This window comes from Myotis nattereri (assembly GCF_964212035.1).
Source record: "Myotis nattereri genome assembly, chromosome: 3".
NCBI classification, from domain to species: Eukaryota; Metazoa; Chordata; class Mammalia; order Chiroptera; family Vespertilionidae; genus Myotis; species Myotis nattereri.
In genome coordinates this window covers 109,927,567-109,953,943 of record NC_138077.1, presented here as the reverse complement: position 1 = coordinate 109,953,943, position 26,377 = coordinate 109,927,567, and the positions used below count along the sequence as shown (strand labels likewise).

General features: G+C 40.5%; 1 pseudogene across 1 annotated transcript; it reads right to left on the bottom strand.

Annotated features, from left to right (window-relative positions):
* Positions 1-1,615: 1,615 nt before the first annotated feature.
* LOC308516390 (small ribosomal subunit protein uS12m-like) lies at positions 1,616-2,259 on the bottom strand (annotated as a pseudogene). The gene is made up of 2 exons: positions 2,148-2,259; positions 1,616-1,917 (listed from the first exon to the last, which is right to left on the bottom strand). The product of its transcript is annotated as a small ribosomal subunit protein uS12m-like (transcript).
* Between the last annotated feature and the right edge of the window lie 24,118 nt (positions 2,260-26,377).

The window sequence follows — 26,377 nt, the reverse complement described above, 5'->3', positions numbered from 1 at the left end:
ATCTTTACCATCATTACTCTGAACTCTGTTTCAGATAAATTTCTTATCTCTGTTTCACTTATCTCTTCTTCTGGAGAATTTTCTTGTTATTTCATTTTGGGACTGTTTCTTTGTCTCCTCATTTTGGCTGTCTGTTTGGGGTTTTGACCATGTATTAGCTAGATTCTCTACAGTTTGCTATGTATTAGATAGATCCTCTATAGTCTACACCTCTCAATCACTAGTCAAACACTGTTTCTGACTATATCAGGCAAAGACTCAAATCCTTCAGAGACCGCCTCTTCCTACAGACTGATAGGATTCCAATTGGAATTGCCCCAGCCAATTTTCTAAGATGTGGCAAGAGGTTTTTTCAACAGGGTGTGGCAGTTGCTTCTGCCTAGAGGCTAATTAATATTTTTAGTCTCTTAAGTGGCCTCAGGGCAATAGGGTAGGTCAACTGTCTTCCCCTCAGGCAAGGCATATGTTGGTGTGGGAAAGATGTCCTCCACTGTGTGAGGGAATGACTCAGCACAGAAACTGGGGATGTCAGACTTCTGAGCTTTAACCCCTGCATCCCCAAATCTGGCTTCTGCTCACACAGCTCCTGTCCGTTCTTGTCTTCCCTCTGCTGGAGGACAAGGTGGGTGGCTCCACAGAGAATTTTGTTTGTTGGCCTTTTACAAGGATGGCTGAATTTTCAGTGATCACTCCCTGACACTGCTGCCTTTCACAGCCAGATGTTATGTGAGTACCCTTCTCAGTTCTGGTGCTCTCTGCTGGGGGGGCCAAACTTGGGGATTACACCCCAGAATTCTCAGTGGCAACCCCCTGCAGCTGAGATAGCTCTTCAGAACTTCAGTTGCTGTCTGTGGGCACCCTGCAACCCTTTCATGCCTCTGCCCCTCCTATCAGTCTCTATTTGTTCTTCACTTTCAGTTCTCAGGTATCAAGGTTCTCTCCAGTGAGTCTTCCCTGGATTATTCAGAAAGTTTTATCTGTATTTTAGTTGTAATTCCAGTTTTTTCTTGGAAGCGTGTCCATGCAGTATCCACTCACTCTGCCGCCATTTTTAATCTCTCAAGACGTGTGTTTTTTAATGTTAGAAATCTGCCCTAGCCAGTTTGGCTCAGTGGATCAGGGTTATACATTCTTATTAGATCCATCTCTTTAGTACTATGAAGTGACCTTATTTGTCTCTTTTTTGACTTGTTTTGAAGTAAATTTTGTCAGATAGGAGTGTTGCTCCTCTAGCTTTTCATGCTTCTTTGTGTGTTTTATTTGCATGGAATATTTTTTTCCATCCCTTCACTTTCTGGGTTTTTTTTTGTTGTTGTTTTTTGGTGTTGTTTTTTTTTTTTTTTGTGTGTGTGTGTGTGTGTGTGTGTGTGTGTGTGTGTGTGTGTTTATTGCAACCCCTTCTCATCAGATGGCAATAGTGTACTGTTCCAGCAGAAGAAGCCTCTTGCACCAACACTCTACACTAATTCACACCCAGGACCCCTATGGGCTATTGGTGGATTTGAACAAGGGCCAGCTGCTTCTAGAACTAGCCTAGCTTCCCAAGAACACTGCAGGAACCCAGAGACAAAGGTTCTTATTCTACATAAACCACAACCCACCATGCCCCTGACGGTCACTTCTTCTTCTGTACATGGCCACAGTCATACTTGCCATGCACAACCTTGAGCTTGACACCAGGCAGGTCCTGGGTGCACCCACCTTGCACAAGCACAACATGGTGCTCTTGCAGGCTGTGGCCCTCTCCTGAGATAAAGCAGATGGCCTCACAGCCTGTGCTGAGCTGCATGCAGCAGCACTTGCAGTTGGCCTAGTTGGGCTTCTTGGGTTTACAAATGAATGTGCGCAGAACCACACCCTTCAGCTGTGGCTGGCCTTTTGTGGGGTCCAGCTTTGGAAGTGGCCACTTTGGAGGCCCTAGCCAGGGGTGGGCAAACTTTTTGACTCAAGGGCCACAATGGGTTCTTAAACTGGACCGGAGGGCCGGAACAAAAGCATGGTTGAAGTGTTTGTGTGAACTAATATAAATTCAAAGTAAACATCATTACATAAAAGGGTATGGTCTTTTTTTTTTTTTTTAGTTTTATTCATTTCAAATGGGCCGGATCTGGCCCGCGGGCCGTAGTTTGCCCACGGCTGCCCTAGACAGTGCATCTGATTCAGGGTGGCTATGAGGGAGGTGGCCCAGAGCCAGGGGATCAGGAGTAGGCCATGACTCAGGGATATGTTGAGGCCCCGGAGAAAGCCAGACCATGACATCCTGCCATCTGTACCATCCCCCAGCAGGACACACATACATGCTGAACCCAGCCTCTCGTCACTTCCCCATCCCTTCACTTTCAATCTGTGTGAATCTATTTTCTGAGGTTGGTCTCACCTTGTTTTCTTACCCATTCAGCTAACCTATGTCTTTTCATTAGAACATTAAGTCCATTTACATTTAAGGTTATTATTGATGGGTACTTATTTATTTATTTATTTATTTATTCCTATAATTTTCTCTCTCTACATTTGTTTTTCTTCTTAAAGCAGTCCCTTTAACATTTCTTTCAATGTTGATTGGGTGATAATATACTTCTTTAGCCTCATTTTGTCTGGTAACCTCTTAATTTCACCTTCATTTTTTTTTTAATTTTTTAATTAAATCTTTATTGTTCAGATTATTACATTTGTTCCTCTTTTTTCCCCCCATAACTCCCCTCCTCCCAGTTCCCACCCCACCATCCGCCCTCACTCCCCACCCACTGTCCTCATCCATAGGTGCACGATTTTTGTCCAGTCTCTTCCCTCATCTCCCACACCCCTTTCCCCCCCAAGAATAGTCAGTCCATTCCCTTTCTATGTCCCTGATTCTATTATAATCACCAGTTCATTCTGTTCATCTAATTATTTATTCACTTGATTCTTAGATTCACTTGTTGATAGATGCATATTTGTTGTTCATAATTTGTATCTTTACCTTTTTCTTCCTCTTCCTCTTCTTAAAGGATACCTTTCAGCATTTCATATAATCCTGGTTTGGTGGTGATGAACTCCTTTAGCTTTTCCTTATCTGTGAAGCTCTTTATCTGACCTTCAATTCTGAATGATAGCTTTGCTGGATAAAGTAATCTTGGTTGTAGGTTCTTGGTATTCATCACTTTGAATATTTCTTGCCACTCCCTTCTGGCCTGCAAAGTTTCTGTTGAGAAATCAGCTGACAGTCGTATGGGTATTCCCTTGTAGGTAACTGAGTCTCTTTCTCTTGCTGTTTTTAAGATTCTCTCTTTATCTTTTGCTCTTGGCATTTTAATTATGATGTGTCTTGGTGTGGTCCTCTTTGGATTCCTTTTGTTTGGGGTTCTCCGCGCTTCTTGGACCTGTAAGTCCATTTCTTTCACCAGGTGAGGGAAGTTTTCTGTCATTATTTCTTCAAATAGGTTTTCAATATCTTGCTCTCTCTCATCTTCTGGCACCCCTATAATTCTGATGTTGGTACACCTGAAGCTGTCCCAGAGGCTCCTTACACTATCCTCGCATTTTTGGATTCTTTTTTCATTTTGCTTTTCCGGTTGGGTGTTTTTTGCTTCCTCGCATTTCAAATCATTGACTTGATTCTTGCGCTCCTCTGGTCTGACGATCCTGTTCGACCCGCCCCGCCCAAGCCCTGCACAGAGGCATTTGGCGGATAGCCTCAGGCAAACGCCAGATTAGCACCTCCCTAGAGGACAGAAGTTCTCTCACTGCAGACACAGCTGATTCTCATAGCCACTTGGCCTGGAGGTCAAACCCTCCCTGGAATTAGCTACAACAATCAAGATTTAACTATAAAACCACGAACAAAGACCACTAGGGGGTGCACCAAGGAAGCATAACAAAATGCGGAGACAAAGAAACAGGACAAAATTGTCAATGGAAGATCTAGAGTTCAGAACCACACTTTTAAGGTCTCTCAAGAACTGTTTAGAAGCCGCCGATAAACTTAATGAGATCTACAAGAAAACTAATGAGACCCTCGATGTTATATTGGGGAACCAACTAGAAATTAAGCATACACTGACTGAAATAAAGAATATTATACAGACTCCCGACAGCAGACCTTCATTTTTAAAGGATAGCCTTGCTGGATAGAGTAGTCTTGGGTTCAGGTCTTTGCTTTTCATTACTTTGAATATTTCATGCCAATCCCTTCTAGCCTGAAGTGTTTCTGTTGAGATATCAACTGACAGTCTAATGGGAACTCCCTTGATAGTAATTTTCTGACTCTCTCTTGCTTCCTTTAAGATTCTTTCTTTGTCTTTAATGTTTGTCCTTTTAATTATGATGTGTCTTGAAGTGGGTTTCTTTGGATTCATCTTAATTGGGACTATCTGTACTTCCTGGGCTTATGTGACTTTTTCCTTCACCAGTATAGGGAATTTTTTGTCATTATTTCTTTAAACAGGTTTTCTACTCCTTGCTCCCTTTATTCTCCTCTACCACCACTGTGATTTGGATATTGCTATGTTTTATGTAGTCCAAAAGCTTCCTTAAACTATCCTCCTGCTTTTAATTTTTTCTTTTTGATGCTCTGAGTGTGGTTGCTTTCTTAACCTAGTCTTCCAAATCACTGATTCAGTCCTCTGCCTCATTCAATCTACTTTTGATTCCTTGCAGTGTACCATTGACTCTTTTTAGAGAGAGTGAAAGGGCGGGAGAGAGATAGAGAGAGAAATATCGATGTGAGAGAACCACATCGATTGGTTGCCTCCTGCACAAAGCCCAGAGCCTGGGATTGAGCCTACAACTGAGGTACATGGCCTTGACTGGAATTGAACCTCAGACCCTTCAGTCAGAAGGCTGACACTCTATCCACTGAGCCAAACCAGCAAGGGCTGCAGTGTATTCATGATGTCAGATATGTTTTGTGTTTTTTCATTTCTGACTGGTTATTTTTTAAAATATACATTCTTAGTTTACGTATTTTATTGTTGAGAGTAATACAGGTATTCCCCATTTCCCCTCCTTTGTCCCCTTCCACCAGTTCCCAACCCACTACAGGCCTTCTCCTCTGAATATTTATATTGATTTTTGGAGGGAGAGGAATGGAGAGAGAGAAAAAGAAACATCAATGTGAGAACAGAAGATCAATCGCCTGCCTCCTGCATGTCCCATATGTTGAATAGACAACCTGGTTATGTGCCCTGACAGGATATTGAACCAGCAACCAACTAAGCCACACTAAGGGCCTGACTAGTTCTTCTTCATGGTTTCTATTTTCTCTTTCATGTTGTTGTAGTTCCCAGTTAGTTCCTTATAATTCTCACCAAGTTTCTTAAGCATCCTTATAACCATTATTTTGAACTCCGTTTCTGATAAGTTGCTTTCCTCCAATTCATTTCACTTTTTTTCTGGAGTTTTCTCCTTTTCTTTCATTTAATGGTTGTTTACTTTCCTCCCTCCCCCCCCTTTTTTTGCTGTTCTTTTGTGTTTGTTTCTACATATCAGATAGAACTGTTATGCCTCCCAGTCTTTGTGGGTGCTCTTATGTAATAAGTGTCCTGTGGGACCCAGTGGTACAGTCACATGGATCTCCTGAGCTGGATAATCTAGGAATGTCCCTTGTGTGAGTTATTTGGGCTCTCCTAATGTAACTGGGTCTTGATTGTTGTTGTACAATGTGTGGTTGGAATCTCCCATCTGACTGGCTGTGAGGTTAAAGCCTGACAACATCATGTGAGTGTGCACATATTGACAAATGAAACAAACATAGCAAAATAAAACAAAACAAAAATAAAAACATACAAAAAATCCCAACCACAAAAGAAAAGGAAATTAGCAAAGAGAACAATCATAAGAAACAAAAAGAAAAAAAAATATTAGAAGAAATAAAAGGGATGGTAAAGGAATATGAAAGAAAAAAGGGAGAGGAAAAGTAAGAATAAAGTATAAGAAATAAAAAATAGTGAAAAGAAAAGAGGAGGAAAGAATTCTTAATTGGATTAAAGAAGAGAAACAAGAAACGGAAAATAATAAAAAATAAAAAAATAAAAGAAAAATAATACAGTAAGAAAAGTGGAAAAACAAGAGACATGAGAGAAAAACAGAGACAAAAATAGTAACAAAGCAATAAAATAATGCAAAAAGAAAAAGTGAAGTAGAGTTTGGGCAGAATTTAGTGCTCCTGGGAGCTCCATTTGTATCCTGCTCTTATGTTAACTGAGACAGATTGTTTTGACTGCCATTTCCTGGCATTCCTGGAGGTCTTTTTGTGCTATCCACTGTCAGAAGCTGTCCATTTTGGCTCTCAGCAACCTGTTTGAAACTTCAAGCAAGCCACAGTTCCTGACTGCCTGTGTGCAGGAGGGGCAAAACTGTGCTCTAAGTTCAACTCACTAGCAGCACAGTGCCAAGGTTGGGGTCAGAAAAAGTTCCAAGGCATCTCCGGTTCCACCTCTCCCTGTCTCTACCAGCAGGAAGACTTAGTTACTTGTAAACACTCTTTCCGAAAGCTCTTTAGGTAGAATCTGGAGGGTGGGATGGACCTCTGAGTCTCCTGTGGGGGATAGGTGCCATTCAGATTTTAGAGAAGATGGTGAGTCTGTCCCCTGTCACAGAGCCATACATCTGAGTCTGTCCTGGAATATTTCCCTAATCTTGGGAGGGTGGAGCCCCTCTTACGTAGTCCAGTGGGGTCTGTTGTAAACCAGGAGTTTCTATAAGGTCTCTCTTGAGGCAGAAGTACCAATCAGGTTCCCAGGATGGGGGGAGGGGCTGTGGCCCCACTTCAAAGCCAGTCACTGATAACCCTCTCTCTAAGACTCTTCAAACCCATAGGCTTGGCCTCTGATACTGTCTCCTCAGCAGGGTACCACCTGATTCCTGAGCGTGGAGCAAGCTATATCCTTGAGGGCAGCATATTTGCCTTTCCCAGCCTATTGCTGCTGGGAGGGGCTTGTGCCTCTCCGGGAAAATGGTTGCTGCAATATGGAAGGCAGGTGACCCATCACAGGTCTCCCAGCTGCTACTTTTCCAGTCTTTTCTCAATACTTCTCATCCTAGTCTTTCCTTGGGCAATTCTTGTTCACACCGTCTTCTTTCCACCAAAGACTCAGGTGAGTGGCTGCAAATGAAAACCCTGTGCTCTGGGGTTTTTGGTTTTGTTTCTTTTTAAGTGGCTTTAATTCTGACAGGCTCCAACTCTTCCTGGTGATTAGAAGCCCCACTGCCTTTCATGGCTGGATGATATGTGGGCCCTTGTTCTCAGCTCTGGTCCTCTGGGAAGGGGAGCTCATCCTAGGATCCAGGCCTCACCACTCTCAGGGAAAACCCCCCACAGCCAAAATATCCCTCCTCACCCTTGGCCTGCCATCCATGTGAGCTGGGCCAGCCCTGCTCATGACCCCACTATTCTTACTAGTCTTGAGATAGTTTCTGCCCTTCCTTATTAAAAGTCTCCTCTTAAGCTAGTCTTCAGTAGGTAATTCAGTGTGAATGTTCCTCAATTTAGTTTTATTTCCTGTTCGGTTTTAAGAAGAGATGCAAAAAAGATCCACTTACAACACTGCCATCTTGAAATCCCAACACTGACCATTTCTTGATGTTGGCATTATAATTATAATTGTTTTCTATTTTTAAAATTTAAATATTTATTTTTAAATTTATACTTTTCTAAACTTATGTAAAATTAATGTGTATAATATAAAAATTAAAATGTCTAATAAAAGAGAAACATGCAAATTGACTGTACCTCTGCTACACCAACAATCCATGTTCACAAGCCAATCAGGAGCAAGTATGCAAATAAACCCAACCAAGATGGCGGCTGCCATGGAGCTGGAGAGAACAGGAGGCTTGGGTTGTCCCTGGCGATGGAGCAAGCCAAGCTTCCCGCCTGCCCTGGCCAGCTGTGGGCTCTGCTCAAGGCTACTAAGTTTCAATTATAGAGGATAAATAAATCCCAGATATCTGCTTCCAGCCGCTGTGGACTCCAATCAAGGAGGGGCTGGGAGCCTGGGTTGCCTGGGGCTGTGGCCAGCCAGCAAACAGCCATAAGCCACTCACCCAGGCTAGCCAGGCACCCCAGCGTGAACCCCCACCCTGAAGGGGGTGTGGCCAGCCTGAAAATGGCCCTCAGCCTCTCACCCAAGCTGGCCACACCCCCATGAGGTGAGGGTCCCCACTGGGGGGCTTGGCCAGCCTGCAAGGAGCCATCAGCCCCTCGCCCAAGCTGGTCAGGCACCCCAGTGGGGATCCCCACCTTGAAAGGGGTGTGGCCAGCTTGAAAACAGCCCTCAGCCCCTCACCTAGACTGGCAAGGCACCCCAGCAGGACCCCCAACCCTGAAGGGGGTGTGGCCAGCCTTCAAACAGCCATCAGCCCCTTACTCAGGCTGGCCAGGCACCCCAGTGGGGACCCCACCCTGAAGGGGGTGTGGCCAGCTTGAAAACAGCCCTCAGCCCCCTCACCCAGGCTGGCCACGTGCCCCCAGTGGGACCCTCATCCCATGTGGGTGTGGCCAGCCTGAAAACCACAACAGGCTCCTTGCCCAGGTCACCCCATGTCCCAAGAAAACTCTCACCCTGATCCAGGACACCCTTCATGGCAAACCAGCCAGCCCCCACCTGTGCACCAGGCCTCTATACTAATAAAAAGGTAATATCCTAATTAGACTGGGAGACCTTCCAGGAGACCTTCCAGACATTCTTCTGAACAAAGCCATGATGGCAAGGCTGAGGTAGAGGCAGTTAGAGGCCAAGAGGGGAGGGCAGTTGTGGGTGATCAGGCTGGTGGGGGGTGGGGCCATTGGGGGTAAGCAGACCAGCAGAAGGGCCAGTTGGGGGCAAGCAGGCCATCAGTGGGGGTCAGTTGGAGGTGATCAAGACAGCGGGCAGGGGGCAGTTTGGAGTGAGCAGGCCAGCATGGGGGGAATTGTGGGCAAGCAGGCCAGTGGGGAGGGGAGGTGGGGGCAAGCAGGCAGATGGTGGGGGGCAGTTGGGGGTGAGCAGGCTGGCAGGCAGGCAGGCAGGTGAGCAGTTTGGATCCAGCAGTCCTGGATTGCGAGAAGGATGTCTGACTGCCAGTTTTGGCCTGATCCCTGTAAACCGACAGTAGGACATCCTTTGAGGGGTTCCAGATTGGAGAGGGTGCAGGCCAGACTGAGGAACAGACCCTCCACCGGGCCACTAGTTATAAATAAAAATGTATTACCGACCTTCAGTCTCTTTCTGCCTCCACATCTTGGAAGGAGTCTCAATATTGACTAATGAGCAGAATTAGAGATGAGTTCATTTTTCTCAGACCACAGTTTCCTCCTACTTCCTCTTCAATACTCACCTTTACAATTTGTCAACATATCTGGTTTCTGAACTAGACCTAAGACCCATCAAGAGCATAAAACTCTGCTTCCACCCTTACCCAGTTGCCCCCACTTTCTCTTGTCACAGTCTGTAGTCATTACAGCAACCAGAGGGGTCTTTCTAAAATTTAAATAAGATTAAATCTCTTTGATGGTATCTCTTAATTCAGAGTGACTAGCTAAAATTCTTACAATAGCACATACTGCCATCATGGTCTGATCCACCACAATTACCTCTCAACTTGTAATATCTCACCTGCCCCACACTCTGCTGAAACTTTTCTAGTCTCTTTCCTGGTCTTGAACCTCTCCCAGAATGCTCCCACTGTAGAGCCTTAACACTGGCTGTTCCTATTGCCTTCTGCAATCATTAAAACCATACCATTTAAAATTACAACTTCCTAATTTAGATAATTCCTCTTATTCGGGTTTATTTTTCTTATAGCACTCATCACCTAATAAACCTTAGTATTTACTTATATATTGTGGTTTTGTATGACTTTCTCACTAGAACATAAGTTCAATGAGGCTGAGAATTGTTGCTACTATTATCTTCAATTCCTAGAATAGTACCTGATTTGTAGAAAGGGCTCAATTAAATTTGTTAAGTAAATGAAACCCTAGCTCCTATCCTAGAGCCTATACCAATAAAGTTTTGATAAAATTAAAAATAATGTTATGAAATTGTTTCCATTTTTCAATTTACAACTTGTTTTCTGCTTCTCTTTCTTCTGAAATCAGTAACAAAATGAGATGGAAGGGATGAAGAGAGCTAATGACCTGCATTCAACTGTAAAATAACAAATCTCATTTAAATAAAATAGGTCTGTTTCCCTAGTTGAGATGTAAAATTTAGGATGAGAGAAATTCATTTTTAGTCATAAAAACTAGTATATATATATATATATATATATATATATATATATATATATATATTTTATGTAGAATACTAGCAGAAAACTCTTAGTATTATTTCTTTTTTTTCATATTGCATATGTTTTCTCATAGTTTTTATTTTAATTTTTTGTGGTCATGATTAAGATACTCATATCTTTGATTGAGGTTTAACTGACAAATATTTATTAGTTTCATTTACAATGATGATTCTATATTTGTACATAATACTATTTAGCCATTAAAAAATGAAATCATGCCATTTGTGACAACATGGACATTGAGGCATCAGCGAGTATTCTTAAATATTATTTTTGCCTTTCATTTATAGAATGAATATATACAATACCTATAGTTCCTCAATAATTTATTTCTAGGGAAGCTTCTATTCCCCACTCAAGACACCATTAAAAAATTAGAAAATTTTGAAGTCAAATAAAAGTAACAAAGTTGAAAGCTGGTTGTTTAATTAAAAATAGGTAGTCATTATACAATAGGAAAAGCCTAAACCAGTCCAGGCTCCTAAGTCTCTCTGCAAATCAGAATAAATATCTCATATGCCATCATAACTTATATACCTAAAATGCTCATATTACTTGCAGTTCCAACAAAACAATAAAAATATAGTAGGGGCAGAATTATGTAAGGTATTCAAGCACTGTCATGACACACCCCCCCCGACCCCCCCGCCAAACTAATGTTATAAAGCGCAGCAGGTTGCACTCAGAGATACTGGGGGGTCCTGGTCCCTGGTGGGATCCTTCTAACTTAGGAGTAGCATTAACCATCAAATGTCAGGGAGCCTCCACATGGTACCACATGTTGTCTGAGTTAGTAGCACATCAAAGAGAAAGCTATTTTGAAAGGTGTCTGAATTATCCTTTTTCTAAATCTTAAACTGTGTCAGTCCCTGCAGGTTGGTCTAGCTCATCAGCCTACTTTCATTCTATTGAAAGAAAACCTGGACTTAATTGACAGTTCAGTGAGGCAGAGAAGAGACTCTCATAACCTGAATCTAGTAGGGATACTCCCATGCTAAATCCTAAAGGCCAACCGATCAAGATAGTTATTATCAAGTGTCCAGAAATTCAAATTTCTCACTATTAGCCAAGTACAAATACAAGGACGTGCCAAGATAATAGGTTCACATTCTTAGTGAATTCTTCCTCCTGAATGAAGCTTTTTACATAATTACCATTCAGAATTAAGGTACATTGAGAGAATAGAATTACAAGGAAACTGACCTTTGTTTACCTGAAAGAATTCTCCTGACAACATTAGCTTATTCCTAGTCACAGAAAGTGAACTGTCCAGTTTTAAAATAGTTCCAATGAGAGTCTTATCTTGGATAAATTCATGGAAAAAAATATATTGCCTGCCAGTGCAATCCGTTATTTTGTGAGAATAACCATATGCTGAATTGCTCTTTTACTGACAAATAACAGACATAATCTACAGATTATTTATGTTATGCTTCAGTATACTTGTGTAATTAACTTGAAATTGTATGATACCTTGCATAAAAACAGTGGACCAGCCCTAACTGGTTTGGCTCAGTGGATGGAGTTGGCCTGCGGACTGAAGAGTCCCAGGTTCGATTCCGGTCAAGGGCATGTACCTTGGTTGCGGGCACATCCCCAGTTGGGGGTATACAGGAGGCAGCTGATTGATGTTTCTCTCTCATCGATGTTTCTAACTCTCTATCCCTGTCCCTTCCTCTCTGTAAAAAAATCAATAAAATATATTTTTTAAAAAAACTGCCTTAAAACAACAACAAAAACAAAACAAAAACCAGTGGACCACTCCAGAAAAAAGAACTCTAAGAATAAGATACACAAAATAGACTCATGAGGGAACATTTAAGTTTAGCTTGACAGTTTGTTTATATCAATAAATTCCTTAGGAATGCTCCATTAGCTAACTATTTAAATCTAATTTTGGAATTCACAAAATCAACAATATTTTTTTTTCTTTCTTAACATAAAACATTTGCCTATGTGTTTTGCCACAGGCTTGATGTGACTGACCTGTGATTCTCTGGACTGTAAAAAAGTCATAATCCCTAAGACAACAGAAACTTAAGCATCTGGAGAAAATCTAGGACCCAAAGACAGATTATACAATGTGGTGACAGGTGGTGCTAAGAACTATTAAGCTTATTTTAATAAAAAAGGCAATTATCTTCAATTCCATTTCTTTCAATAAATTTCTTTAAGCAGGTGCAAAGGCAAAGCAGAATTAGTTCCCCTGTTTAAGAATTAAGGAGCTCTTTCTTCTTTTTTTAATCTGTGATATGACATTACTCTAATTAAAATATCACTGTATACTTTCATTTTCTTGCATGTATCTGTCCAATTTTCCCAACACCATTTATTGAAGAGACTATCCTGGCTCCATTGTATGTTCTTGCCTCCTTTGTCAAATATTAACTGAGCATATTGGTTCGGGCCAATTTCTGGGCTCTCTATTCTATTCCATTGATCTATATGTCTGTTCTTGTGCCAGTACCAGGCAGTTTTGAGAACAGTGGCTTTGTAATACAGCTTGATATCTGGTATTGAGATCCCACCTACTTTGTTCTTTCTCAGAATTGCTGCAGCTCTTAGGGGTCTTTTTTTATTCCAGATGAATTTTTGGAGAGTTCGTTCTAGATCTGTGAAGTATGCCATTGGTATTTTAATGGGAAGTGCGTTGAATTTATAGATTGCTTTGGGTAGTATGGACATTTTAATGATGTTGATCCTACCAATCCATGAACACGGAATGTTCTTCCATTTGTTTATGTCTTCCTCTATCTCTTTTTTCAACGTCCTGTAGTTTTCTGAGTAGAGGTCTTTTACCTCTTTAGTTAAGTTTATTCCTAGGTAGCTTAATTTCTTTGGTGCGATGGTAAATGGGATTGTTTTTGTAATCTCTCTTTCTGAAAGTTCACTAGACCACCAACTTACACCATACACAAAAATAAACTCAAAATGGATAAAGGACTTAAATGTACGACAGGAAACCATAAAAATTCTAGAAGAATCCAAAGGCAACAAAATCTCAGACATATGCCAAAGCAATTTCTCCACTGATACAGCTCCTAGGGCACTTGAAACTAAAGAGAAAATGAACAAATGGGACTACTTCAAAATAAAAAGCTTCTGCACAGCAAAAGAAACCATCAACAAAACAACAAGAAAACCCACTGTGTGGGAAAACATATTTGCCAATGGCATATCTGATAAGGGCCTAATCTCCAACATTTATAGGGAACTCATACAACTTAACAAAAGGAAGATAAACAATCCAATCAAAAAATGGGCAAAGGACCTAAATAGACACCTTTCAAAAGAGGACATTCAGAAAGCCAAGAGACATATGAAAACATGCTCAAAGTCACTAATCATCTGAGAGATGCAAATCAAAACAACAATGAGGTATCATCTCACACCTGTTAGACTGGTTATCATCAACAAACCAACAAACTACAAGTGCTGGAGAGGATGTGGAGAAAAAGGAACACTTGTGCACTGCTGGTGGGAATACAGACTGGTGCAGCCACTATGGAAGACAGTATGGAGTTTCCTCAAAAAACTACAAATGGAACTACCATTTGACCCTGTGATCCCACTTCTAGGAATATATCCCAAGAAACCAGAAACACCAATCAGAAAGGATATATGCACCCCTATGTTCATAGCAGCACAATTCACCATAGCTAAGATCTGGAAACAGCCTAAGTGCCCATCAGTAGATGAATGGATTAGAAAACTGTGGTACATCTACACGATGGAATACTATGCTGCTGTAAAAAAGAAGGAACTCCTACCATTTGCAACGTCATGGATGGAACTGGAGAGCATTATGCTCAGTGTAATAAGCCAGTCAATGAAGGAAAAATACCACATGATCTCACTCATTCATGGATAATAGAGACCATTATAAACTTTTGAACAGTAATAGATACAGAGGCAGAGCTGCCTCAAACAGATTGTCAAACTGCAGTGGGAAGGCCGGGGAAAGTTGGGGGGCAGGAGGGAGGGGTATAAGAGATCAACTGAAGGACTTGTATGCATGCATATATGCATAACCAATGGACATGGGATGCTGGCGGGTGGGGGATGCCAGGGGATAGTCAAGATCGGGGAAAAAAAAAGACACATATGTAATACCCTTTGTAATACTTTAAGCAATTAAAAAAAAATTTAAAAATTAAAAAAAATAATAGAACATTTAAAAAAAATAAAGTCATCTTGCTTAAAAAAAATATCACTGTATACTATGTTTTGTTTTTATCATTCAAGAGAAATATAAATGATACATTATCAAAGTAGCTAAATATGTGAAACAACTGTCTACTTGCTGACAGATTAGATGGGTAAAAATAAACCAGTTTAAATACAAGACCACTTTTCTTTCTAAAAGGGGTTGAAATTTGTTTTAAACTACATCCAAATAATGAAGGTGAAAATAGCCTTTAAAAATCAAATTAAAATCCTAGTTCTCAGGCTGGCTACTTAAATTTCTCAGACCTCCATATTCTCAGTTCTAAAAAAAAAAAAAAAGAAGAAAAGGAAATAGGAGGCAAATTGATCTTTAATTTTAAACCATGGCATAATTCTAAGAATTTGGGTAATTTTCTTAAAAATACAAATATTCACCTTTTTCATCTTTGGATCTAAGATAAGCAGGTAATGCAAGATTAAGACAGGGGGTGGACATCTGAATAAAGCTAAACTGACAACTCAATAAATGGAGGTAATTTTTAATTACCTATAAACAATGAAAACTCTGAGGTTAATAGACCCTGAAATATTGTCTGTTTTTTTAAATGCTGTGATTACCTCTATTTCTTTATAACTTTAGTACTTACAAACTAACATCTATAAACATGTAGGGGTTTTTTTTGTTTGTTTGTTTGTTTTGTTAAATTTTTAACCCATGCCATGCCACCTTAGACTATGGGCAGCACCAAAAGAGGTCTGCCATGCCTACCTAATCTGTTTTGCAGATTCATGTGGAAACCATTAGTGACTAAATAAGACTGAATTTTTACTTTTAAATGAATTTTATATTTCAATACATTTTTCTAAGATATATTTCTCAACTATTTATGCAAGAATTTGAGGACAAAAGGCACATTATGTAAAATAATTTAATTTCATAACTGAAGCAAAAGCTTCTGCAGCCTTTATAAGCCATAAGGAAAAGGAACTCAGTGGGACCCTTTTCCCCATCCCTACTTGGGAGTCCATTCTGTGGGACTCTTTCCCTCTCCCCATGTGGGAGTCTTTACTTATTCTTCAATAAATCTTCACCTTTGCTATACAAAAAAAAAAAAAGCTTCTCAAATTATTTTAAAATTATTATTGTTTTCTTTCTTCCAGAAGCCCATTAAACCAAGTAGTCTAATTTGTACATCACATATTTTTAGGTTATTTGACCTGCTTCCATTACATGACAGTAAAATTATCAATGTAGAGTTATTTATTTTGTTACCTCTGTGTGTGGTTACCATAACTGCCACATTTTGGGCTTCAGAAATACAGCTTGCCACATTGCCAAATTATCTACATATATGTTTCTGAAAGAGCACACATCTGCTTTACCATATAACAATTTCTATTGATACATTTCCTTGGGAAACAAAAAAATAATTACACATGTATTTGTAAATATAAAATTTGGAAACAGTGTAGCTCTATGGTTATAAGATATTTTAAGACAGGTTCACAGTAATTTGAAGGCAGGTTCACCTGCTGGTGTTTCCAAATCTCCAGAAAATTCTCTCAAAATCAAACCATAATGAATCAGATCTGCATTTCATTCTTTTTGTATGGCCTCTCATCTCACAATCTGAGAAATTCACAGTGAGAATGAGAAAGTTACTATTAAATGCAGATGATTAGTAAAGCCCTGAGAATTCTTTGAGTGAATAAGACAGCATGTATTTGGTGGTGCTTAAAGGAACACTGCTGAGACGCAAGACAAGAATAAGGCACTGGAACTATTGTGAGATGTAGCCTCTTTCCTTTAAAATTAGTGTTTCCTTTCATTCCAGAGATGTCATTCTATTCTATATTAATATAACAAGATACTGCAATATTGCATTCATTTTTATAACCACAAAGAATGATGGACTTTTTTTTTTTTTAATCTGACAATACCATGCCAAAATATCTAGTATCTTCAGTGAATAATAATAATAAAAAAAACCACACACACAAGAGATTTTACAGTGACTTTACTACTAGTGTCTTTCCCCTAGGCCTCAGAGTTACTCTATATCTTTTTTATTTCCTTAATCATCTTTTATTTTTGCTTTCTTTTTCCATAACTCCTGAATAAATAGGGGGTAGGGGTAATGGTCTCTACCTTCAAGGAGCTTAGCACCCAGCAGAGAAAACAGAAAATTAATTAAAATAAACAGCAGTGAGCTTTATGATAGGGTAGAAAATAAGATACAAACAGTGTCATGGGACACTAGAGAGAAAGTCACTACCAAAAAATATCCTTGGGGCCCTTTGGAGCCAGGTAAACAGAAGAGTGTGGGTATTCTGGGTCCTGAAAGAAATGAAGTATGATGTAAAGATAGACATGAAGCTTTGGCAGAGCCTGACAGCTGTGTACCAAATTAATTTTCCTTCTTTCTGAATGTTGATCAATACTGTATTTCCCAGCTTTTCACCTTTGCATTTCAGTGTGGCTGTGTGATTCTTTCCCACCGATAGAATAGGAGCAGAAATAATGTATGTGACTTCTGAGCTAAGGCCCACTCCCCCTTTTCCTCTGTCAGTTAGATACAAAAAATTACAAGTCTCAGAAAAGGTAGGGCCACAGTTTGCAAGAACCAAAGTTCCTGAGGCACTGTTAGGAGAATGGCCTGCCAGCAAGAATTCCGTTATTGATCATTAGCTAAATAAAAAATATATCTCCAATGTGCTTGAGCCATTACACAATCGACCTATCTTAACTAAATCCTGGGAGGCCTTGCAGGCTAGGTTAAAGAGTTTGATCTTTATCTTAAGGGCAATGAGGAACCACTGAAGGAATTTGAACTGGGAAATTCTCTGATGACAAAAACCAGTTATCTTAAGTTAGCTCTATTTCTAATGAAGGAATTGTCATTGCTTCTAATAATGTATGTAGTTTCCCCCAGGTTCCAGCTCCTCTCATGATAAATTATATGTGGCATGATTTACACAAATAATTTTAGTACATTCCAGTCTTGATGTAATAAATATAAATGTCTAGAGCTTGGAAGGACATAATAGATCATGTTCACAAAATCCTTCATTGCACAGGAAAGGGAAGACCATAGAAGTGAGGTGCTTCCCAAGGCCACCTGGAGAAGTTAAAGAGCAGTGGTATATCAGAACTGCACCAAGTTCTCCAGCTCTCACTCTGAGGTTCTTTTCAACATGGAAGGCTCTTTTAATTCCTTTAGCCCCAGTGTTTGCAACAGGTTAGATTACTTTGGGGACATGAATTAACCAGTAAAAAGTTATAATTTTTGCAATAACATTTTTTTTAAATTGGGAATAATTTTTATGTAATTTTAGGAATATAGAAGAAACACAATGAGTTTTTTCTACCTTTATTTAATTGATATTGTGTTGAACAGAAATAAATAAAATATGTTAATGCCTTCCATCTATCTTCTTATAAGAAACATCATCATCAGTTAAAGAGAAATATTTTGACAAAAATTTTCTATCTTTGTTTTATAATTTTAGGTGTTAATAATCTGAAACTTTCTGTATATTCTTTTCTGAACTCATTTTCTAATCTTGAAGGGAATTGCTGCAGTGTCAAATCCATTAGTAGAATCTAACCTAACAAAAAAAGAAAGATGCAAATTAACCATCACTCTGCCACCCCACTACATCCACAAGCCACACCCATCAGACAATCAGGAGTGAGTATGCAAATTAACACAACTTAGATGGCGGCAGCCATGGAGCTGGAGTGAGCAGGAGGCTTGGGTTGTCCCCTGGCGATGGAGGAAGCCAAGCTGCCCACCTGCCCTGGCAGGCCCTGGGCTCCGCTCAAGGCTACAAAGTTTTAATTATAGAATATAAATAAATCCCAGATACCTGCTTCCAATCTGCCCTGGCCTCTGCTCAATGAGGCGTTGAAAAAAAAAAGGAAAAGAAAAAAAGGAGGGGCCGGGAACTTGGGTCTTCGGGGGGCGAGGCCAGCCTGAAAATGATCATCGGCCCCTCACCCAGGCTGGCCAGGCACCCCAGCAGGAACCTCCAAACTGAAGGGGCTGTGGGCAGCCTGAAAACAGTCCTCAGCCCCTCACCCAGGCTGGCTACATCCCCAGGGGGTGAAGGTCCCTGCTGGGGAGCTTGGCCAGCTTGCAAACAGCCATCAGCCCCTCACCCAGGCACGAATTTTGTGCATCAGGCCTCTAGTTAATAATAATCTTAAATGTAAATGGATTAAATGCTCCAATCAAAATACATAGTGTATCTGAATGATATCATGACCTGATTATATGCTACTACAAGAGATCCACCACAGAACAAAAGACTCACACAGGATGAGAATGAAGGGATAGAAAAAATTTTCTAGGCAAATGGAAAAAAAAGAAAACTGGGGTAGAAACACACATATCTGACAAAATAGACTTCAAAACGAAGGCTATTACAAGACACAATTAAGGTCACTACATAATACTAAGGGATTCATCAAAAAAGAGAGGATATAACTCTGGTAAACATATATGCACCCAATAGAGGAACACCTAAATAAAAAATTATATTAAAAAAAAAAACATTGGGAGGACTTAAAGGGAAAGATATAAAGCAATACTGTCATACTAGGTAACTTTAAAACCCTGCTGACTTTATTGGATAGATCTTGCAGACAAAAAAATTAACAAGGAAACAGACTCTAAATGACACCTTGGATCAGAGAGATTTAACTGACTTTTATAGAACATTTGACCCCAAAGCTGCAGCATATACATTCTTCTTGAGTACATCACAAGTTAGGACACAAAACACACCACAAGTTAGAACACCACAAGTTAAGACCACAAGTTAGGACACAAAACAAGTCTCTAAAATTTCAAGAAAATTGAAATCATATTAAGCATTTTCTCAGACCACAATGGAATGAAATTAGAAATCAACTACAGCAAAAACACACAAAAACATTCAAGTACGTGGAGTCTAAACATCATGTCATGAAAAAATGAATGGGTTAACCTGTAGATCAAGAAAGAAAGAAAGGAAGATGGTGATTGGCAAGAAAGCAGGGAGGGAGAGTATGTGAGAGAGTGAGGAGCAATAGAGGAGTGTGTGGATGTGTGTGGTGTGTGTGTATGTGAGCTAGGGACAGTTAGATTCTGTAGGTCTTTTAGGGGGCTGCCAGACTGGGCAGTTTTAGACTGAAAAACCCCGCTGCCATTGCAAACACTCTGGAGCAGCCAGCACTGGCATAGAAACCATGCCATCTTGAAGAGCAGAACTGCTTGTGATTAGGATCCTAGCCTCACCACCAACCAATCTGGTCTCAGACACAAACCAGGACCCTACAGCACTCAGGACAAAGATGTGTTACCACAGCTGCAGACCCACGGACACCAAGACTCCAGACATCCCATCCACAGATGTCTGTGTGTCCCAGTGCCCATCCCCCTCCTGACTGGCCTGCTGCAGAGGCCTAGGACCTGCTAGACCTGCTTTGAATAAACAGGCCTCCTGATGACACAGGGCGGCTGTGAAACTTAAATTTGACTCTGGGTGTGTGCACACAGGAAGTCTGTTTTGTGCAGTGCACAACCAGGCCTCCCAGGGACACAGGGATGTTGTGTAACCTTGCCCCCCAAGCAGACCAGGGACCCTGATTATCCACATAAGAGGCCACAATGAGCACTAGTGATGTGACTCACAGTGCGCACATGTGGGGACTCTGTTTCTCATCGCATGTGTACAGGAACCCTGATTTTCAGTGCATGCACACTAACGGCCAGTGAATCCAATCTTGGCAAACACACATGCAGGAACCTTGATGCTCTGCCCAAGGCAGCACCAAGTAACAGAGACTCTAATATTCAATTCTCAACACTTGCACACGGGGACTCTGACTCCTGGCATCCACTAGAGGACTCTGATTTTTGGCACACACCTGTGGGGACTCTTTCTCAGTGTGGTGCATGCAAGGTGCCTGATGCTAGGTGCACACATGAGGCCACATTGAGCACCAGTGACTCTGTTTCTAGGAACACGTGGCTCCCACTGACCCATGGCAGCCACACATCTTGATGTCGAAGTTCTTCAGTGACACTCAGGTGGCACAACACTCCCACAGCATAGAGTTCAGGAACCCACAACTTGGTGTTTGGACCTTCTAGTGATAGCTAGAATGGGGAGACAATAAAACAATCCCCAGAGGAAAGGAAAAGAGGATCACCAAGAAAGGAAATAAATGAAACGGAGGCATGCAACATGACAGAAAAAGTATTGAGAGTAATGGTCATATAGTTCATAAACTGGACGGATAAGAAAATCAACAACCTATGAAAAAATCAGGAAGAAACGAAAAGTGATATAGTTACAATCAAGAACACCATGGAAGGTTTCAATAGTACACTAGAAGAAGCAGAGTACCAAATTAGTGAGTTAGAAGATAAGGTAGAGAAATAAGCTCAATCTAAACAGCAACTGGGGAAAAAATTAAAAAGCAGGAGGAGAGCCTAAGGGAGCCTGGGACAACATTAAACAAAGTAACATATGCATAATAGGGCTGCCAGAAGGACAAGAAGAGCAGCAAAGATTAGAAAATCTACTTGAAGAAATAATAACAGAAAAATTCCCTGGTATGTGGACAAGATGAATCCCAAAAGACCCACAACAAGACATGTCAAAATTACAATGGAAAATGTTCATGACAAAGACAGAATCTTAAAGGCTGCAAGAGAGAGACAGAGAGTTACCTACAAAGGATCCCCCATTAGATTAGCAAATGATTTGTCAACAAAATCACATCAAGCTAGAAGGTAATGGAATGAAGTATACATAGTGATGCAAAGCAAAGGATTGAATCCAAGAATACTCTTTCCAGCAAGACTATTAATCAAAATTGAAGGGGAAATCAGGAGCTTCACAGACAAAAAAAAAAGTGAAGGGAGTTTATCACTACCAAGCCTGCAATGCAAGAAATGCTAAAAGAAGAAATAGAATGGGAGGAAGTAACACAGGCATAAAGTACAGAAATGGCTACAAACAAGTACCTATTAATATTAACCTTAAATGTAAATGTATTAAATGATCCAATCAAAAGACATCGAATGACTGAATGAACAAAAAAACATGACTCATATATATGCTGTCTACAGGAGACCCACCTCAGAACAAGGGACTAACACAGACTGAAATTGAAGGGATGGAAAATATCTTTCAGGCAAATGGAAGTGAAAAAAAGCTGGGGTAGCAATAGTTATATCTCACAAAATAGACCTCAAAGTGAAGACCATAATAAGAGACAAAGAAGGCCACTTCATAATTCTAAAGCAATCAATACAACAAGAGGATATAACTCTGGTAAACGTATATACACCCAATGCAGGAACAACCAAATACATAAAAAGAACTTCTGGAAGATATCAGGGAAGAGATTGATAGCAATATAATCTTAGTAGGAGACTTTAATATCCCATTAACATCACTGGATATATCCTCTAGACAAAAATAAGCAAAGAAACAGCAATCTTAAACAATTCAGGATCAGATGACATCCTTAGAACATTCCACCCCAAAACTAAAGAATATACATTCTTCTCAAGCTCACATGGGACATTTTTAAAGAAAGACCACATTTTGGGACGCCGGTGAAGTCTCTCAAAATTCAAGCAGATTGAAGTCATATCATACATCTTCTCAGATCACAATGGCATAAAATTAGAAAACAACTACAATAAAAACAATCACAAAATTTAAAAAACTTGGAAGTTGAATAGCATACAATTAAACAATGAGTGGGTTACCAAAGAGATCAAAGGAGAAATGAAAAAACATCCTGGAAGAAAAACAACAATGAAAACACAACAATCCAAAATCCTTGGGACACAGTGAATTCAGTCAAAAGAGAGAAGTTCATATCCCTCCATCAAAAACAAAATAAAAAAGAAAGAAAAAAAAGAAAAACTGGTAATAAGCCATCTAACTCTTCAACTTAAAGAATTAGAAAGAGAGCAACAAGAAAAGCCCAGAGTGAGCAGAAGGAAGGAAATAACAAAGATTAGAGCAGAAATAAATGACGTTGAGACCAAAAAGAAACAATACAAAAGATCAATGAAACCAAGAGCTGGTTCTTTGAACGGATAAACAAGGTTGATGAACCTCTAGCCAGGCTCATAAGAAGCAAAGAGAGAGGACCCAAATAAACAAAATCAGAAATGAAAGAGGCAAAATAGGAACGAACTCCACAGAAATACGAAGGATTCTTTAAAAAAAAGGAAAAAAAATGCTATGAGGAACTGTATTCCAACAAACTGGTAAACCTAGAAGAAATGGACATATTCTTAGAAAAATACAACCTTCCAAAACTCAAGCAGGAGGAATCAAAAACTGTGAATAGGTCAATAACTATGGAGGAAATTGAAGCAGTAATAAAAAACAAACAAACAAAAAATTCCAACGAACAAAAGCCCTGGACCAGATGGCTTTACAGGGGAGTTTTATCAAACATTCAAAGAAGAAATGAAACCTATCTTCCCCAGACTATTCCAAAAAATTCAAGAGGAAGGAACACTTCCAAGCTCTCTCTATGAGCCAGCATTACTCATATCAAAACCAGATAAAGACAGTGAAAAAAAAGAGAGAATTATAGGCCAATATCCCCCAGGAACATAGACGCCAAAATTCTAGCAAATCAAATACAGAATTACATAAGAAAGATCATACACCATGACCAGGTGGAATTTATTCTGGGGATGCCAGGATGGTACAATATCCACAGATCAATCAATGTGCTACACCACATACATGAACTGAGAGATAAAATCATATAATCATATCCATTAATGCAGAAATAAAAACATTTGACAAAATCCAACCCCCTTTCTTGATAAAAACCCTCAGAAAAGTGGGAATGGAAAGATCATACCTCAACATAATAAAAGCCATATATGACAAACCCACAGCCAACATCATACTCAATGGGCAAAAACTAAAACCACTTTCCCTAAGAATGGGAACAAGACAGAGATGCCCACTCTCACCACTCCTGTTTGACATAATACTTGATGTTCTAGCCATTGTGATCAGACAAGATGAAGAAATAAAAGGCATTCAAGTTGGGAAAGAAAACATAAAACTGCCCTTATTCACAGATGACATGATATTGTTCATAGAAAACCCCAAAGACTCCATCAAAAAACTACTAGACTTAATAAATGAATTTTGGAATGTAGCAGGATACAAAATTAACACCCAGAGTATATGGCTTTTCTGTACACCAATAATGAAATCACCGAAAGAGAAACTTAAAAAGTAATCCCATTTACCATTGCAACAAAAAATTAAGATACCTAGAAATAAATTTCACCAAGGAGATAAAGAACCTGTACTTATAAAATTTCAGGTTGCTGAAAAAGGAGATAGAGGAAGAAAGACATAAACAAATTAAAGAACATACCATCTTCACGGATTGGTAGAATCAACATCATTAAAATGTCCATACAATCCAAAGCAATCTACAGATTCAGTGAAATCCCCATTAAAATACCAACAGCATATTTCAAAGACTCAGAACAACTCTCCAAAAATTCGTATGGAATTTAAGAAAAAGAACCTGAATAGCTGCAGCAATCTTGAGAAAGAAGAACAAAGTTGGAGGGATCACAATAGAAGATATCAAGATGTACTACAATGCCACGTCCTCAAAACTGCCTGCTACTGTAACAAGAACAGATTATAGACTAGTGGAACAGAACAGAGAACCCAGAACTCAACCCAAGCTAATATGCTCAATTAATACTTGACAAAAGAAACAAGAGCATACAATAGAGTAAAGACAGTCTCTTCTATAAATGGAGCTGGGAAAATTGGTCAGATACATGCAAAAAAATGAAACTAGACCACCAACTTACACCATACACAAAAATAAACTCAAAATAGATAAAAGACTTAAATGTAAGTTGGTAAACCATAAAAAGCTTAGAAGACTCCATAGGTAGGAAAATAAAAGACATTTGTCATAGCAATATCTTTACCAACACAGCTCATAGGACAATGGAAAGTAAGGAGAAAATAAACAAATAGGACAACATCAAAATAAAAAGCTTCTGCACAGCAAAAGAAACCACCAACAAAACAACAAGAAAGTTCACTGCATGGGAGAACATATCTGCCAACGTTATCTCCAATAACGGTTCAATCTCCAAAATTTACAGGGAACTCATACAACTTAACAAAAGGAAGATAAACAATCCAATCAAAAAAAGGGCAATTAGGCTGATTCCAAATCTTCGCTATTGTAAATTGTGCTGCTATGAACATAGGGATGCATATATCATTTCTGATTGGTGTTTCTGGTTTCTTGGGATATATTCCTAGAAGTGGGATCACTGGGTCAAATGGAAGTTCCATTTTTAGTTTTTTGAGGAAACTCCATACTGTTCTCCACAGTGGCTGCACCCGTTTGCATTCCCACCAGCAGTGTACGAGGGTTCCTTTTTCTCCGCATTCTCGCCAGCATTTGTCATTTGTAGATTTGTTGATGATAGCCATTCTGACAGGTGTGAGATGGTACCTCATTGTTGTTTTGATTTGTATCTCTCAGAAGATTAGTGACTTTGAGCATGTTTTCATATGTCTCTAAGCCTTATGTATGTCCTCTTTCAAAAAGTGTCTATTTAGGTCCGTTGCCCATTTTTTGATTGGGTTGTTTATCTTCCTTTTGTTAAGTTGTTTGAGTTCCCTGTAAATGTTGGAGTTTAACCTTTATCAGAGATATCATTAGCAAATATGTTCTCCCATGCAGTGGGTTTTCTTTTTATTAAATTGTTGTATTGCTTAAAGTATTACAAAGAGTAATACACATGTTTCCTTTTTTTCCCTCCCTTGACAATCCCCTGGCATCCCCTACCCCCCAGTGTCTTATGTCCATTGGTTATGCTTATCAGTGGGTTTTCTTATTGTTTTGTTGATGGTTTCTTTTGCTGTGCAGAAGCTTTTTATTTTGATACTAGAGGCCCTGTGCACAAAAGTTTGTGCATTCAGGGGGGAGAGAGGGTCCCTCAGCCAAGCCTGTGCCCTCTCACAGTCTGGGACCCCTCAGGAAATAACAACTTGCTGGCTTAGTCCTGCTCCCTGGTGGCAGAGGGCAGGCCCAATCCCTAGGTGCAGCCCCTGGTCGGGCTCAGAGCAGGGCTGATTGGGGAGTTGGAGCGCCGGCCCCTGTCATGCACAGAGCAGGGTGGATCAGGAGGTTGAGATGCCACCCTCAGTCACGCTCAGGGTAGGGCTGATTGGGGTGTTGCGGCACCACTTCCTGTCACTCACAGAGCAGGGCCCATCAGGGGTGTTGGGGCTCCATACCCTGTCATGCACAGAGCAAGGCCCATCAAGGGGTTGGGGAGCTCTCCCCTGTCATGCACAGAGTAGGGCTGATAGGGGAGTTGGGCACTGCACTCTATCACCCACAGAGCAGGGCCGATCAGGGGGTTGGGGCACCACCACTCTCAGACTCAGGGCAGGGCCAATGGGGAGGTTATGGCTCTACCCCATCACACACAGAGCAGGGCCTGTGGAGGGGATGGTTGGGGCGCTGCACCCTGTCACACACAGAGCTGCAGCATGATCAGGGGGTTGGGGAGCTCCCCCCTATCAGGCACAGAGCAGGACTGATCAGGGGGTTGGGGTGCCTTCCCCTGTCATAAACAGAGCAGGGTGGATAGGGAGGTTGTGGCTCCGCCTCCTGTCACACACAGAGCCACAGGGCGATCAGGGGGTTTGGGCGCTGCCCCCTGTCAGGCTGATCCCAGTGCCAGGAGTCCTCGCAGCTCCGCTATCTCGGTGCTAGGTGGCATATTACCCTTTCACTATATAGGACAGAGGCCTGGTGCACGGGTGAGGGCCGGCTTGTTTGCCCTGAAGGGTGTCCTGGATCAGGGTGGGGGTCCCCACTGGGGTGCCTGGCCAGTCTGGGTGAGGGGCTGAGGGCTGTTTT